The following is a 17144-nucleotide window of genomic DNA, read 5'->3' as shown; positions in this document are numbered from 1 at the left end:
TCCTAAAGTAGGTTTGTAACATCAGCTACATTATATTTCACAATGCATGCAAACTTGCTCCACACTCTAGGTTTATCATGATCTCTCGAACAAATACGATCTCGATCTCGATCTCGGCACTCTGTGGTCCTTAAAAACATATTTATTCCAATTTTAGCAAATATCACATTTTTTGGCGAAGCGAAGCGGGCGTATAATAATATTTCGGGTGATAACACAGAGATGGCCGAGAGTTATACACCGCTATCACTTTTTTTTCATATCTAGGGACATATATCTTGCTAAAAATCACAATGAGCCTTACTCCATCTGTATGGTACCGACCGGTCAATTTGGGGGTCTGGCTCATAGCCTATGTCTCTGAGATGTTTATCCTGAGTTTGAATCTCGAATCGGCTAAAAACGGTTTAACTGGTGCTTTGTAGGCAGGGCGAGACATGAATGAGTGTGATGCTCAGATGGACTTTAAAGTGGGTGTCTCATCTTCCAGCATTAGTTGGTGGACATCAAAGGTCCCATGATATCCTTCACAAAGAGTAGGCGAGTTATCTCCGGCACCCGGAAATGGAACAAATTACTATTGCTGCTATAACATAGACAGGTAACTGCATCAGTGGCACTGCTGTACCCCTGCGAGGACTGATGCCAAACCACAGCCACGACATTCTGCATCATCATCATCATCATCATCATCATCATCATCATCATCATCATCATCATCATCATCATCATCATCATCAATCATCATCATCATCATCATCAACATCAATCACCATCATCATCATCAATCACCATCATCATCATCAATCATCAATCATCATCCTAAAATACGCAATTTGCTGTCTGTCTGTCTGATGATTTTTTTGACTGTGATACATCCCGTCGTTACTTATCCAATTTCACCCAAACTTGACAGGATGACTAAAGGTTACACAATAAAGGTTGTAGCGCATTCATTTGCCCCCCTCCGAAAGGGGGTTTTCTGCCCAAAGCGGGTTTTCCCCACCATTGCCGTCAATGAGGTTGCGTGTTGAGGTGTATATCCATGTTAAATTAGCTTTGTCGTGCCGTTTTTCCAAGGTCGCTTCTAATAACAAAACGAATGATAATAGCATAATATTAATGTTATTACAAAACAATATTAATACTGTACTAATAATATTCCATCTCCCCAAAGAACGTTTCCTCCTTGAACAAACGCCGTGTTAATGTGTATAGACATCTTATCGCGTTGTTTTCTTGGGAGCACCAGCTCCTACCAGATGTAAAAATATTATAAACCACAAACACGTTTCAATACCTTCTTTAAACTGTCACTATGGCTGTTTAACATGAAACTGAAAGGGAGGAAACCCTGGGTATGTTCAGTTACGAAACAGCTAGCTAGCCTTTGCCAAGCCAGACATTCCTTATCAACGGTTGTGAGTGGAGTCCTTGCTCGAAAGCTTAAGCCACTTGGCATGCACTCCACAAGAAACTTGGCAACTGAATACACCCCTAATGTTCTTGAGGCCAGATCCTAGATCTACTGTAATCGACATACCCCAAAGAGGAATTTCTTCCTGCCGCCCCCACAGAGAACGGGTGTACCAGTATGAACAAATACGATAGCGAAGAGTATGTTGTTTAACCATAGAAAATGCTTGGCCTTATGAAGGACAGATAGGTATAAGTATGTTAAAAAAATTAATGGACTGAATGCTCTAAAGTGCTAAACCATAAAAGTTAGTACTGTACATCAATCCGTCATATTGCTAATAGGTATTTTACATTGAACTCCGGAAAATGTGGGAAAGGAAAATCATGATTTTCTTTCCCCTTATAGCAGAGGAAGGTTCATATATATATTTACGTTTATGGGGGCAGATGAAGGAATCTCATAGTAAAGGTAGGACTATATAATTATAGTATGGACCATGGACGCATAGGAGAAATCTCGATGTACTTAAGTAGGGAAACTGCAGCTTAAGATTGCTTGTGTCTTCACAAGAGGGATTATGGTTAGTTTTCCCCAGCATGTGATTTCCCTCTGTGACTTTCCCTTTACGATTTACATTTACAAAGCCAGCCATGCAAAACCTCCTTTTAACGACAACAACCGCCGACAGAACCCAAACATTGCCGATCGGATTAAGCCCTGCCTCTAAAGGACCATAGGAAACAGGACATGCCCTTGAGGAGCGTGATTAGCCCAGAGGTTGTGGGTGGGACGAACTGGGAGGGACGTTCGGTGATTGGTTCTGATGAGGAGGAAGAAGAGCACGTCCCTCTTTCTCAGCTGGTTCTTGCTCGGAGAAGAAGGGGCCATTTTGTTCTGATCTGGACGATCATGTGCTGACTGTGTTGGGCACTATTTGGGAAGCAAGGAGCTCTTTGCCGCATCAGCAGTATTTTGCAGGAGGTTTTGGACGACTGCTGGGCTCTTGGAAGCTGAAGGCCGCATTGCACTTGACGGTAGACAATCGAAAGGAGGCCGTCTAATTTGCTCGCGTCACGCTTGTAGTGCCTTTGATGCCGCCATTTTGGAGTGGCCAACCCAGTTTCCACAGCCGCCAAGCTCCTAAAATTACTCGTTGGGACGCAAAGCTAAGTTCCGGCTGAAGGGGTTTATTTTCATTTTATCTTTCCCTTGTGTGTTGTTGAGACTGTGTGGATTGTCCCTCAAAATAGGATTGTTTTACCTCTGCCTTCATTTTATTTCTTGATTTATTTTCATAAAATCTTATTTGTTGAATTTCCTTGTCATGTTTACTTGTTTGTGGTTTCAGAATAAACCAATGTGTTTCGTGAGATAAATACTTCACATCTCTTCCCTCCCGTGTAAAGCAACCGCTACATATACGGCTGGTCGCCTCAGGAGTAAAACTGTCTCGGATATTTGTCCAAGGCTGGTCTTGACTAGCTACGGACAGGACAATATATATATATATATATATATATATATATATATATATATATATATATATATATATATATATATATATATATATATATACATATATATGACCTCCATAAAGTCTACACCCCCTTTAAAATTTTTCACCTTTTGGTGCCTTATGGCCTGGAATGCAATTGCATTAAATCAGGCATTTTTCAACCTTTATTAACGCACAGGTTGTAAACCTGGTGCGTTATAGCGTTTGCCTGGGAATTTCTGTCTCTCCAAAAGTGAAGCTCCAACAGTGTCGCCAGTTTCTGTCGCTCAGATGTGTAAACAGTTTCTGTCGCTCAGATGTGTAAACATGACGTCATCAAATCTATATTTAGGCTAACCATGGGCTACCCCTTTGGCTGGTACGCGGCCGCTCGCTAGTACATAATGTGAATACATTTCGTGAAAAGTACATAATGTGAATACTAGTAGCAATTTTACAAAAACCATGGCATAATTTCAAATCTTGACCCGAGATGATAATTATGCTACATCATTATGCTGCCGGTTCTGCTGCGAACTACTTCACCATGGAAAGTACCATATGAATAATAATTTCCATGTGCCAACCTGGGCGGAATCCAAGTGGATTCACTTGACTTGTTTACACATTGTAACGCACAACTTCCAGGTGAAAATTAATGTAAAATACAAAACTACAATATCTTGTTTGGATAAGTGTCCACCCCCCTTATAATAGCAATTATAAATTACCTCACATGTAACCAATCACCTTCAAAATCACACACTAAGTTAATTGGCCTCCACTTGTGTTAAATAGTAGTGATTCTGATGATTTTCTAAATAACATCAGCTGTTCCTGTCGCTTTCTCCTGGTGTGTACCCTGGTTTAGAATAGGTACACCGTATCCGTGCGTGTCATAGGAGGCGAATAAGAGGATTGGCGTCAGGAAGGGCATCCGGCCATAAAAACATTGCCTCAAAAAGAGAACCATGACAATTACAACTACATATGGGCAGGGTACAGACCGAAGTGGAGATCGGTTTCTGAGGTTTGGGACATGGACTGTAGGGACAATGACAGGGAGATCAGGAGAAGTGGTGGAAGTATTGGTCAGAAGAAGAGTGGACATATGTTGTGTGCAAGAGACGAGATGGAAGGGAAGTGGTGTGAGAATGGTGAAGGGTAGGCAGGGACAGAAATACAAGTTTGTGTGGCAAGGGTGCCTGGAGGGCGTGAATGGTGTTGGTGTCCTGTTTTCTGAGGAGTTTGTAGACAGTATGGTGAGTGTGACTAGAGTGAGTAATAGGTTGATGATGGTGAAAATGATGATTGGAAAGCTCTTGGTGAACGTCATCTCGGGATATGCTCCGCAGGTTGGTCGGAGCGATGAAGAGAAGTAAAAGTTCTGGTGTGCGATAGAGAAGCTGATGGAAAACGTGAAAGATAAGGACGTTGTTGTGGTAGGAGGAGACCTAAATGGACATGTGGGAAGGAGTATGGATGGTTTTGATGGAGTTCATGGGGGTTACGGATATGGTGTGAGAAATGGAGAAGGTGAAAGGATTTTGGAGTTTGCTGATGGAGCTGATTTGTTGATTTGTAATACTCAGTTCCCGAAAGAGGATAATAAGCTTGTTACATACACGTCAGGTGGGTCGACGACAACCGTTGACTACCTGATGGTGCGTCGGCGAGATAGGGGGCACCTCCGGGACACAAAGGTGATCCCGGGGGAGGAGGCTGTTTCACAGCACCACTTGGTTGTCTGCGACATAAGGGTGAAAGGTGCGAGGAGAGCTCAGCAGGTGATGTACCAACCAAGAATGAAGGTGTGGAGGTTGAAAGAGGTGACAGTAAGGGAGGCATTAAAAGAGAGGCTGAGTAGTGTAGAGGATGATGTGGTTGAGCTTGAAAGTGGTTGGATGTCAATGAAAGATAGTCTGTTGGGAGGCGTTGGTGAGGTATGTGGATGGGCAAATGGACCACCGAGGCACTCGGAAACATGGTGGTAGGATGATTAAGTTGGAAAGAGGATTGACGAGGAGAGGAAGAAGTTCAAGGAGTGGCAGAAGGCGAAGGGTCCGGGAGCAGAAAAAGCAGAGCATGAAAGTTATAAGGCAGCCAAGAAGGCTGCAAAGAAAGAGGTAGCAAAGGCGCAGGAGGCATGTAGGAAAAGTGTTCGGAGAACGCTTGGATTCGAAAGAGGGTCAGAGAGTGGTATTCAGGATTGCAAAGCAGATAGCGAAAGAGAGGTGTGATGTGATTGGGGTGAGTTGCTTGAAGGATGAAGTGGGACAAATCGTTGTCGACCCAGATGGAATTAAAGGAAGATGGAAAAGATATATGGAAATGCTGTTGAATGCAGAGAATGAATGGGATGGCAACATAGAGAGTAACCCAGTTTTAGAACCGGCAGAGAAGATAACTGAGAAGGAAGTTGAGGAAGCGATAAAAGCAATGAAGAGTAGAAAAGCGGGAGGGCCAAAGGGAGTTGTGGGAGATATGTTGAAGACAGCAGGAAGTTGGGGTGTGAAGAGAATGACAGAGATCTGTAATCTTTCGGTGAAAGAAGGCCGCATTCCAGTGGATTGGGAACTGAGTACCCTCGTCCCTCGACACAAGGGGAAAGGTGACCCTCTGGAGTGTGGCTCGTACCGAGCGATAAAGTTATTGGAGCATGGAATGAAGGTATTGGAAAGGGTGTTGGCGAGGAGGATAAGGAAGAAGGTGAAGATCGACGAAATTCAGTTTGGATTTATGCCAGGAAGAGGAACGATAGACGCCCTTTTTATTGTGAGGCAGTTGCAGGAGAAGTACATGGAGAAGAGGAAGAAGTTGTTTCTTGGGTTTGTTGATCTGGAGAAAGCATTCGATATTCGATAGGGTTCCACGTGAAGTATTGACATGGGCATTGAGGAAGTTAGGAGTGGAGGAATGGTTGATCAGAGTCATGATGGCAATGTACAAAAGAGCACACACAGCTGTAAGTACGAAGGACGGGAACAGTGGTGAGTTTGAGGTGAAGGTGGGAGTGCATCAGGGGTCGGTACTAAGTCCACTACTATTTGTAGTTGTGATGGAGGTGCTGGCTCAGAACGTAAAGGAGGGTTTACCGTGGGAGTTGTTGTATGCAGATGATCTGGTGTTGATTGCGGAAAGTATGGATGGACTGAAGGAAAAGATGAACAAGTGGAAGGAATGTATGGAGACAAAAGGTCTGAAGGTGAATATCGGAAAGATGAAGGTGATGGCAGGTGGTAAAGCATGTGGTGAGGTGGAAAGAACTGGGAAGTGGCCCTGTGCTGTGTGCAGGAAGGGTGTCGGAGTGAACTTCATTCAATGTGCAATGTTCGCTGAGTGGGTTCATCAAAAATGTAGTGGTCTGAGAGGGTCATTAAGCAGTGTGGCAGCTACATTCAAATGTAAGGTGTGCACAGAGGGAGCTGCAGATGGAGGAAATGTTGAATTGGATCTTGGAGACGGCATGAAGCTGGAAGGTGTGAAAACATTTTGCTACCTCGGAGACATGCTGAATGGAGAAGCTGGATCAGACTTGGCAACGGTTGCTGGAGTGAGATGTGAATGGAAGAAGTTTCGGGAACTGAGTGGCATGCTGATGAGGAGGGGAGTGTCGTTGAAGCTGAAGGTAAAGGTGTATGCTGTATGTGTGAGAAGTGTTATGATTTATGGGAGCGAGACATGGATAATGAACGTAGAGCAGCAACGAAGGCTGGAAAGGTTGGAAATGCGAATGGTTCGGTGGATGCGCAGAGTATCGTTGAGAGAGAGGAAGACAAATGATGAATTGTGAAAGATGATGGGAATAGAGCCTGTGATTGATGCTGCGAAGAGGAACAGGTTGAGATGGTTTGGTCATGTGTTGAGGAAGGATGAAAGTGACTGGTTGAGAAGAGTGATGGAAATGAATGTAGAAGGAAGTAGAGGATGGGGAAGACCGAGAAAGACTTGGCTAAAGATGGTGGAAGAAGAAATGCGGGCAAGGGGGTTAACAAGGAGAGATGCAGAAAATAGGGCAAAATGGAGAAGATTGTCATGGGGACCGCAAGGCTAATCCCCACTCTAGCAGGGAAAATGGCCTTAAAATGCATGTTGTTGTTGTTGTTGTTGTTGTTCCTGTCGGTTTCCTCTGCTGGGTCATGCATTTCACAGCAAAGACTCAACCATGAGCACCAAAGAGCTTCAAAAAAAGACCTCCTGGATAAAGTTGTGGAAAGGCACAGATCAGGGGATGGATATAAAAAATATTTCAAAGGCCTTGAATATGCCTTGGAGCACAGTCAAGACAATCATTAAGAGGTGGTAGGCATATGTTGCACCAAGACCCTGCCTAGATTAGGCCGTCCCTCCAAACTGGATGTCCGAGCAAGGAGGAGACTGATCAGAGAGGCCACCAAGAGGCCAATGGCATCTTTGAAAGACCTACAGGCATTTACGGCAAAGACTGGTCACACAGTGTGCATGTGACAACATCCAAAGCACTCCACAATTCTGGCCTGTACAGTAGGGTGGCAAGGACGCCATTACTCAAAAAAGGCCACCTTGAGTCCTGTTTGAGGTATGCAAAAAACTACTCTGGAGATTCTGAAGCCATGTGGCAAAAACTTTTGTGGTCTGACTAAACCAAGATGGAATTTTTGGCCTCAATTCAAAATGTTACGTTTGACGCAAACCAAACACAGAACATCACCCAAAGAACACCATCTCTACTGTGAAGCATGGTGGTGGCAGAATCATGTTATGGGGATGATTTTTTTTTATCAGTAGATACTGGGGCACTTGTCAGGATAGAAGGGAAAATGGATGGAGCAAAATACAGAAAGATCCTAGAGGTAAACCTGCTGCCCAAGAAAGCTGAAATTGGGATGGCAGTTCACCTTTCAACATGACAACAACCCGAATCACACAGCTGTTGTAAAGGAATTAGTTTGAAATATAGTGTGGAATACCTAGGGAGTTTTACAGGAATGTGCTTTGAAGGCATTATGGCAGGGGCCCGTGGAATTTCCTCAGGGTATTTTGGGTATTAATGGTCTTTGGGCTCTCAAGAGTATTTTGGGTCTTTGGGATCTTTGGGGTCCTCTGGGTCTTTGGGGTATTTTGGGTCCTCTAGGTATTGTCCTGTCCATAGCCGATAAAGACCAGTCTGGGACGGATTGCCGATCGAGCTTACACTCCGAGACGTTCAGTCAAAAATATAGCTGAATTAATATGTGCGTGGGGGGAGGGCGAAGCTCTTACCTTCATGGGTCCCACCAGACGTCTTCGAACTTGTGATAATTAATGCCAACCGACACGGATTTAAAATGTACAAAATACTGGCTTTATTGAAAAAATTCCGGTGAACAAGGAATGTGCAATAAAATAAGATTCCTAAATGGAGCGCTCCCACATGGACCCGTATACACACAAAAGGAAAAATAAAGGTCAAAATAAAGCATGCTTGTTTTTAGGTACTTAACTCTGAGTGTCTCCTGAACCCCCTCGAGAATTGTCAAAACCCCCGCGTCCTTGGTGGGAACAGAACAGGCCTCCATGCACAGTTTGCTCGCGGGATACACAGACCTCGGTCCGCAGTCCATGTGCGGAAACCGCAGGCCTCGGTCTGCAGTCCATGCACGGAAACCGCAGGCCTCGGTCCGCAGTCCATGCGGGGAAACCGCAGACCTCGGTCCGCAGTTCGCTCCTCCTCACGATCACGATGACGATGGTGGAACATGACCGTTCACCACCAAACCTCACAGCCAAGAGCTCGTAAACTTTGACCATTCGTTGAGACTGTCCCACCCCAAGAGAGCTTATCGGTGCCCGTTCACTTTTAGATCCAGAAGCCGAGAGAGAAAATGTTGGCCTTCCAACTCCTTTGTACTCGAGGCTCTGACATCATCCGACGCAACCCGTGCCTGCTCCAACTAGCGAGTCCCTCTCTTCGTTGCTCGACAATCCTAACCAATCACTGTTCTCTGTGGCGTGGCCTCCCAGACCTGCCTGTTTGATGTTATCACATGTCGGTGGTATCATCGTTGGTGCTCAAAGTCCTGTTTCCGGTTAGCTTTTATTTAGTGTCGTTTAATGCGCTATTGCCTGGTTTTGTATGTGTGCTGCATTGTCATAAGGAACAGAGGAAAAATAACAGTGGCTATTACATACAGGACATTCATTACCCATAAACCCTAACTAATTAACATAACCCCACCCCTCTCATGGGGACACTTATACTCTTACACGACATACGGTTTACCGGATCCCTACTTATGTACAGGGGGTTCTTCTTCTTCATCGCAACATACAGAGCATGGTAATCTATACACTTCTACCTGGCTCTAAGTTAATCATTGTCTACCCCCCACCAACATAACAGCATTTTAGGTCTTGGGAGTCTTTTGGGTCTTTAAGGGTCTTTTGGGTCCTTAAGGGTCTTTTGGGCCTCCTCGGTCTTTTGGGTCTTCATGGTCTTTTGGATCTACAGAGTCTTCTGGGTCTTCTGTGTATTTTGGGTCTTTTAGGTCTTTGGGTTATTTTGGTTGTTCGGGGTCGTTAAGGGTCTTCGGAGTCTTCAGTGTCTTTAAGTATCTTCCTGATCTTCGTGGTCTTGATTGGTCTTTAAGGTATTTGGGTTATTTGGGATCTTAGCATATTTCAGGGTCTTTGTGGCCTTTGGGCTATTTAAGGTTCTTCAGGGTATTTTGGGTTTTCGGAGTCCTCATCGTATTTTACATCCTCGAGGTCATTTGGGTATTTTAGGACCTTGGTGTCTTTTGGGTTGTCGGAGTCCTCAGTCAGAGTATTTTAGGTCCTCGGTGTCATTTGGATATTTTGGGACCTTGGGGTCATTTGGGTCCTTTGGGTTTTTGGGTCTTCTGAGCATTGAAGGGTCTTCTAGGTATTTAAGGGTCTTTGGGATATTTGGGGTCTTTTGGGTCTTTAGGTGTCTTAGTGGCCTTTGGGGGTGTTATGGGGTCTTCAAAAGTCGAAGGGGACTCAGGAGTTTAGGGTGTCGAAAGGTACATTCCAATAGTACATATAGTCCGGCAGCTAAGCTAAATATAACATAACAATTGTGCATTCTGTGAGGAAAGCACCAGATTTGGCACACTAGTAGACTATCATATTATGAAAAGATCTGGATATTGGGCCATCTCAGATTCAGAGATTTGATTTTTGCAAGATTTGCAGATTTTGCAGATTTGCAAGCTGAGATTGCAACGCCAGGGACGGCCGACTCCTTCCTGCGAGCTGCCCACGTCACCCGCACAAGAAGAGCTCATCAAATCACTGCAGCGGCACTGCACATCCTGCAACACCGTGCGTATGAACGCCACTGTATGACATATGCTGATGATGCAGAAGACCTGCCTGAGTTCGAAGACCGGTGTCACCAGAGAGGAGAAGACATTCCCAACTTTCAGTACTGGGCAACTGTGCTGGAACTAGAGATGTTGGTATTGGTCTACGTTCGTTCTCTGCGGCAGGCTTCATTCACGATGTACCTTGATGCCCTGACGGAACTGGTCCCATGGTTCCATGCCTTAGACCACACACACTATGCCAGGTGGGTCCCTGTTCACCTGGGGGACATGGTTGCACTCCCAATGAAGCACCCAGATGTAGCCAGAGAATTCAGGGCTGGCAACTTCACTGTACAGAAGACGAAGAAGGTGTTCTCTTCGATCCCAATCGACCAGGCGCATGAACAGAATAACGCCTGCATCAAAGGAGATTGTGGAGCAGTCGGCCTCACTGACGACCCAAGTGTCCTGCGGCGTTGGATGATTGCCGGGCCAGAAGTTTCCAGGGCAATGGAAGAGTTCCAAGATGGCCATCAACACTGGGGGAGGCAAGAGGACACACGTCATCACGACCAGACACCAAGTGTGCAGACCTCTTTTGCCAAGGATGTCCGCGCCCTTGTCAGCGTCATAGAAGAGCTTGGCAACCCCTTTGAGGTCTTTTGGATCAGATCCAGATGCAGACAACCAGATCATGGATCTGGTTGTCCTTGACACAAAGGAAATTGCAGGTCCTGCTGCAGTTGAGACTGTCAGGAATGTGAAGAAGATTGGCCAAGAGCAGTTCCAGGCTTTCACCAGAGAATGCCTGGTGGAAAGGACCAAGCCAATTGATGATGCAATTCGTCGGAACAAGCTGAAGGTGTCATTTTGGAAAATAGCTGCCACAGCCATCAGGGGCTGAATTTGAGATGGCCCAATATCCAAATCTGTTCATAATAGGATAGTCTACTAGTGTGCTAAATTTGGTGCTTTCCTCATAAAATGCACAATTGTTATGCTAAGTTCCCCACTAATAAGTAATAGATGTACGTAATTAATGGGAAGCATGCAACCGACATTCAGAGAGTTCATAATGAATAGACATATAGTGACACTGCTAAATGGATGGACATTCTCACAGACGGATGGACGGATGGCTTCACCAACCGTGTTTTTCTATTTTTTATATATTTCTATATATTGTTGCAGTTTTTAGAACTTTCACATCAAATTTAGTATTAAAATTCCTTATAAATAACCCCTGTGTACATTTCCCCCTTAATTGGCTGTTAATTGAAATGAGCACCTTAGCTAGTCCATGTACAAGCACGTAGCCAATCATAGAACCTCTCTATAGATATATCATTATTTTGTGTTTCAGTTAAGGCCATGTGTCCACTAGTCGACCTTACGCTGCACCAAATCAAATAAGATAGATCCCCTGTTCAATCCTCCCAAAGCCTACATTACCAACTGCATTCGCCCTCCATTAAGCACGTGGTCAGCTCGGAGAAGAAGGGCGTCGCCCGCCCCTCGTCATCGTGGGCGGAGCCAGGGAGAGCCCATGCCCACCAATCAGCACTGCGGAGAGCGATCCGGTAGGTGTGCCCTCTTAGCCCGCGGCTTGATCTCGGGAAGAGCAATAAAATGGTGGCGGGGGACTGCTTATGCAGATGAGTAAGAGGGCAGATGATCGAAGCACGAAGAGGTATGCAGGAGGGAAGTGCCCAGCTACTGAACCAGATGAGTGATTGCATCATCCCCCCCGCGTGAACGGGACGCGAAGCTGCCAGCCGCTGAACCAGAGCGTGGGCGTGAACGGGACGCGAATCTGCCAGCCGCTGAACCGGAGCGTGGGCGTTTGAGCGGGACCTCGACATCATGCCGCCGGCCCCGGACCTTCCTGCCTGCCGGCTCCTTGGACCGTGTCCCTCTTCCAGCCATTCATTCCTGCCTACAATTCCCCATTCGTGTGAGTCTGCCCGTCTGTCATTTGTGTTGTCTGGGATATAAGTTAAGCTTGTGTAAGTAAGAATTGCTCTGTGTCCTTCTGCTCCTTCCATTTCCCTGTAAATTACATTTCTTTTCTTCTCTTTGGGTTTTTGTGTAAATAATAATAATAAATCCTGTTATTTCTTACCTTTGGTTTCCTCTTCCTCGTCCGATCGCTTTAGTGATTTCCCAATTGAGTTCCTGTGGTGCGATTTGGCCAACGCTCAGGATCGGGTTAGTCTTTGCTAACGGCTCGAACTTCGGGTTGCTAAAACCGCTCGGCAACTAGTCCATCTAAAACCGTGGTTCGAGCAGAAGTTATTCCCTCGTTCCCGGCTGGCGGTAGTAATTAGGTACGTAGCGAACCCCTAGGCCTAACAAACCCTACCTACCGTCGGTCCGGGAAGGACGTTGTAGCTTTGAGGACTCACGTCGGTCAGTGACAGACACGGGGATCAACCCCCCCTTGGTAAGGGGAAAAGGCCGACGTTGAAATCCATAACAATTGGTAGTCAGGAGTTGGGATCTGGACCCGAACCAAATTTTTTAGAACATCGGAAAAATTTGGTCAATATTTGGAGCGGCCGAAATTTTTTATTTAACATCCAAATTAAAGTCGCGCCATGGATATTCAAGGCGACCGGATGCCAGTAGGGGAGCTAGAAGAGGGGGTAGAGTCGACCCAGGACCCCGGGGAGGAATTGAGAATAATGGAGGAGGAGCGCAATACGCATTGGGTAGCGGAGGTTTCAGGCGCACAAGATGGCGGCCTCGTGCACGAGGTTACAGGAGGGGCACAGGATGGCGCCTCGCACATGGTGGCGGGGGCCTACCCCCTTGTGCAAATGAGTGCTGGAGAAATGCAGATGCTCATGACACAAATCCTGGCAGGGGCGAAAAGAATAGAAACTATGATGGACGCCATGCTAAACAAAACAGGGTGTGAAACGGAAAAATTGAGGACAGAGTCAAAAAGGGAGGAAACCAGGGGTAACGTGGAAGCATTGGGGAAGGACATTGAGATAGACCGCAGATCGGGCGAGAGGGTCCCAAGGGTGCACGACGAGGTAACACGGTTTGCAAAGCACGGGGTGAGCGAGGGTGAGCAAAGCGAAGTCATGTGGACGGGTATAGAAATCGCGACCCAAGGTATGGGGCAGCCTGCGACCGCTGAAGTAGAGAAAATTTTATTAAAGCCAGCGGTCATTGAGGTGCATAAAGAAAAAGAAGTAGTGGGAATTGAAATTGGAGAGACCGGGGACTTAGAAAAGCACTCGCGGCAGGGAGAAATGGAAAATGCACAAAGTCTGGATTCACATCATGATGCTGTGCTTATTAACACCAGTTTGCAGGTGGTGTTGGAGCGAAGGAGAAGAAGCGCCCAGGTGAGTCGTGCTGTATATTGTGCGGGTAGATTTTGTAGAAGGATGTTTGGCGAAAAAAGAATTTTTGCGCGCTTGGGATCAAAGTGTAACCCGGGCGTTTGTGAAAGGTCCGTGGTGCGCTGTGTGAGTGGAAATGGTGCGCTTGTGGAAAAAAAGTGTGCGTCGGAGAATGAATGCACGACAGAGTATGGGAGTGATACCGAGTGCGAGCGAGAATGCCCATCGGAGTGTAAGGGTGATGAGAGTGACACGGAGAGTGAGTTGGTGGTGGAGCGGTGCGAGAATGCACACTTGGAATGGTTGAACGTGTGCGAGAGTGTACACCTGAGTTAGTGGTGGCGCGTGTGCGGGAGGGCGCACCGAAGCGCGTGATCGGGTGTGCAAAAGAGTGCACACCCATTGTTGTCACAGAGGATGTGACCGAGGAGTGGGCGCGAGGAGGTTTGTTAAGGAAGTGTGCGAACGATGAGTGTGCGCAAGAAGGTGCGCGAGAGGTGTGGTGTGTTACAAGGAGTGCGGTGGTGGAATGGACGGAGTGTGTGGGATGCACGGGAGGCGCCGAGATGCCGGGTTTTGCGAGTGTGAAAGGGGTCGCGTATGCGTGTGAGCATGCGAGTAAGGCATCGACGTGGACCGGGATAGCGGTTAGACTGACGTTTAACCGACGCGAGTTCTTGGTCCGTGCTGGGCTGTGGGTATTGCGGGACCTGGCGGGGATCGGTGCTGCGTCGCTTCTCTTCGGAGCGTCGTGCACGATCCGGGCCTGGCCCCACCCCGCACGGTCGAGTCCGGGCCTTGCTGGGCAAGGCGACTGGTCCGGTTCGAGGGAAGGTAGAAGGGACCGGAGCGGCGCCTCCTTGTGGTTGCGGCGTTCTGGCCGGGCGAGATTGAGCCATCGGGCCGGAGACCGAAAGCCTCCGCACCGAGATGGTGCGTGGAATCTCGGCCCGAGCAAACCTCCTCCCCTGAACCGAATGCCGGACGGACTCGACCTGCAGGCGACCAAACCACCCGAATGCATTGCGCAGCTTTGCGAAGCCGCGCTTTGAGAATGTAATGACGCACCGAGACTCAAAGTTTAATGGACGAATAGGGGTAGGAAATTGATGATTGGCAAATTTTATTGGCGAAGATGATTGGCAAATTTGATTGGTGTGATTGGCAAATTTGATTGGCATGATGGGAAAAATTTGATTGGCGATGGTGATGTAGAGGAATGGCAACTCTGCCATCCCTCACATCCACCCGCGCACATGAGCACTAGTTATAGGGTTTTTGGCAGTGCATGCTCGCCGAGGGAGGGTTTGGATAAATATATAGAGATCGAGAAAAATGACAATAGGTAACGGTAGAGGTAAGTATCGACATTGTACAGGTAGTCGGGGATGTAGAGAGGTTAGAATGGTTGTTAATGACGTGGTATGTGCTTAGGTTAAAGGGAAGATGGGGAGCACCAAGTTAGAAGGAAACCAGGTAGATCAGATGATGCAGTGTTTTTGTGGTTTTTATCGAATGAGGCATTGCGTGTGAGAATCTTTGTGTTGAGAGGCAATGCTCGTGAATGGTGCCGTGTGTGTGCAGAAGGTGTATGGAGCAGTGTATGAGTGAGTAATGGTGATTGGGCATTGTATTGAGCAAATGGTCCCAGAGGAAGGAGGGTGCAGGTGGCACCAGGTGTGATTGCACAGGTGTGCAAGTGAAAAGGTGTATGGAGAATGGTTGTGTGTTGTATGGAAAATGATTGAATGACATAACTAGTATGAAATTGAGTATGGAATGGATGGTGTGGAGTGAGTATGGTGGAAAATGTGGAGTGGAGTGGTTGGTGCGAAGGGAGTGTATGGGGAGGATGGACCCCTATCACGAATACCCGGGGAGGATAGTTTAAGAGTTAGGTAGAGGGTTTAGGTAAATTGTGGTTGGATATTGGCATCTGTGGTGCGTGTGGAAGAATGGTGTTTGGATGGGTGCATTAGTGACGTGGAAACGGCTGGGCATGAGGCCTGTTAGTGCGTGTAGTTAAATAGGCACTCCGCCACTGTAAGAATGTCGGCCAGGTGAGGCCGCAGGTAGGCTCTGGGAGCCAGTAGAGTTGTTGTGGATGGGGCCCGAGGATCCGGAGGACAGACCCGGGTAGCCCAGTGCCAGAGAGGGCAACGAGGGGGTAAGTGCCAGGGAGGGCCTTCCCCAGTTAGATAGGTTAGGTAAAGGAGCAGGTAAGCTCGGAGGCAACTGCAGTGGCGGAGGTGTGCAGGTGAGTAGCCCTGCTGGGAGAGCCGCACGACTCAGTCCCGAAATTGTGCAAAGGCACAGGGAGTTGAATCGGGGGAGTGAGACCCCAAATTGAAGGAAACCACAGTTTGGCCAATGGGAGTTTGGTTCTTAAAACCGCATAGAGTGTAAGATGGCCAATGGATTGGCAGGGAAAGACCCCGGGTAGTGTAAAGTATGTTAATGTCATTTAGGAAGTAGTTAGGATTGAAATCTCCTCGCACCATCTGCATCCACTCACCTGAGGTGACGACAGAACTCCACACCATGCCATGTGTTGTTGTTTTATTTTTTTTGTGCAAATGTTTTGGAAATGTGAGACGCATCATGACGTGGGTGAGACATTGTGCTGATGTTCCATCTCTTCCTCCTTATGAGGAATTGATGAGGAATTTGGATGATGGCAAATTTGGTTAGAGGGATTGTGACGAATTTGGTATTAGGGGAGATATGGGGAAGACGTGACGGTAGTGACGAATTTGTAAATGTGTAGATTTTGTAAATATGGGGTAAGGGCAAGGGTGGAGTAGGTGACAGTGGGGGGGGGGGGGGTGGCGTACGTTAGGAACGAGCTTTCTCACTTCGCTCTCCGTGCGCACCTCGCCCTGCATTACCTTGATTGATGTGTACCCTTGTGACCTGTGACCTCACCCCTCGCTAACGCTGCCTTCCTTCCCCACCCATGGACCATGCTCTCTGGGCACTGAGGGGGAGCGTGCGGGAGTCCGCCATTGTGTGCCCGAATCTCCCCAACCAGCTGCGTGCATCCACGCACCACTTATGGACAACAGTACTGTGGCCGAGCACCATTTATGGACCACACGTTGTGTGGCATAGCCCCTCTGCTGGGACCGGCCAGGTTGGCCAGAGAAAGATCTTGCTTGCGGACCACGGTCACGGTGGCATCTAAGCCCTGCAGGTGGACCACCATAGTCGGCCCCTGTGGGCCATAAATAAAATGGACACGGTTGTGCTTTTTGTTTTTATTATCCACCAAATAGGCCGCAAGGAAGAACAGCAAGAGAGAAAGAGAGCATCAAGAACGACATCGGCCAGCAGAGGGAGGGGACCAGAAGATCCAGACCACCAGTTGTGTGTTTTTTTAAATTTATTGTGCAATGTCGCACTAGTGGGGCAACTTAGCATAAGAATTCTGCATTTTGGGAGGAAAGCACCAAATTTGGCACACTAGTAGACTATCCTATTATGAACAGATTTGGATATTGGGCAACTCGTCCAATGGCAAATGCTCGGCAACTAGTCCATCTAAAACCGTGGTTCGAGCAGATGTTATTCCCTCGTTCCCGGCT

At 47.2% G+C, this 17144-nt stretch overlaps 1 protein-coding gene across 6 annotated transcripts in view; it reads right to left on the bottom strand.

Annotated features, from left to right (window-relative positions):
* Window positions 1-17144, bottom strand: part of LOC137434461 (zinc finger protein Helios-like) — a 72048-nt gene that overhangs the window by 22727 nt on the left and 32177 nt on the right. The window lies entirely within an intron of this gene.

Source organism: Myxine glutinosa, chromosome 10 (genome assembly GCF_964187855.1).
Source record: "Myxine glutinosa chromosome 10, kmMyxGlut1.1, whole genome shotgun sequence".
In the NCBI taxonomy this organism is placed as follows: Eukaryota; Metazoa; Chordata; class Myxini; order Myxiniformes; family Myxinidae; genus Myxine; species Myxine glutinosa.
Note: the sequence above shows the minus strand (reverse complement) of the source record. Positions and strands in the feature narration are given on the sequence as shown.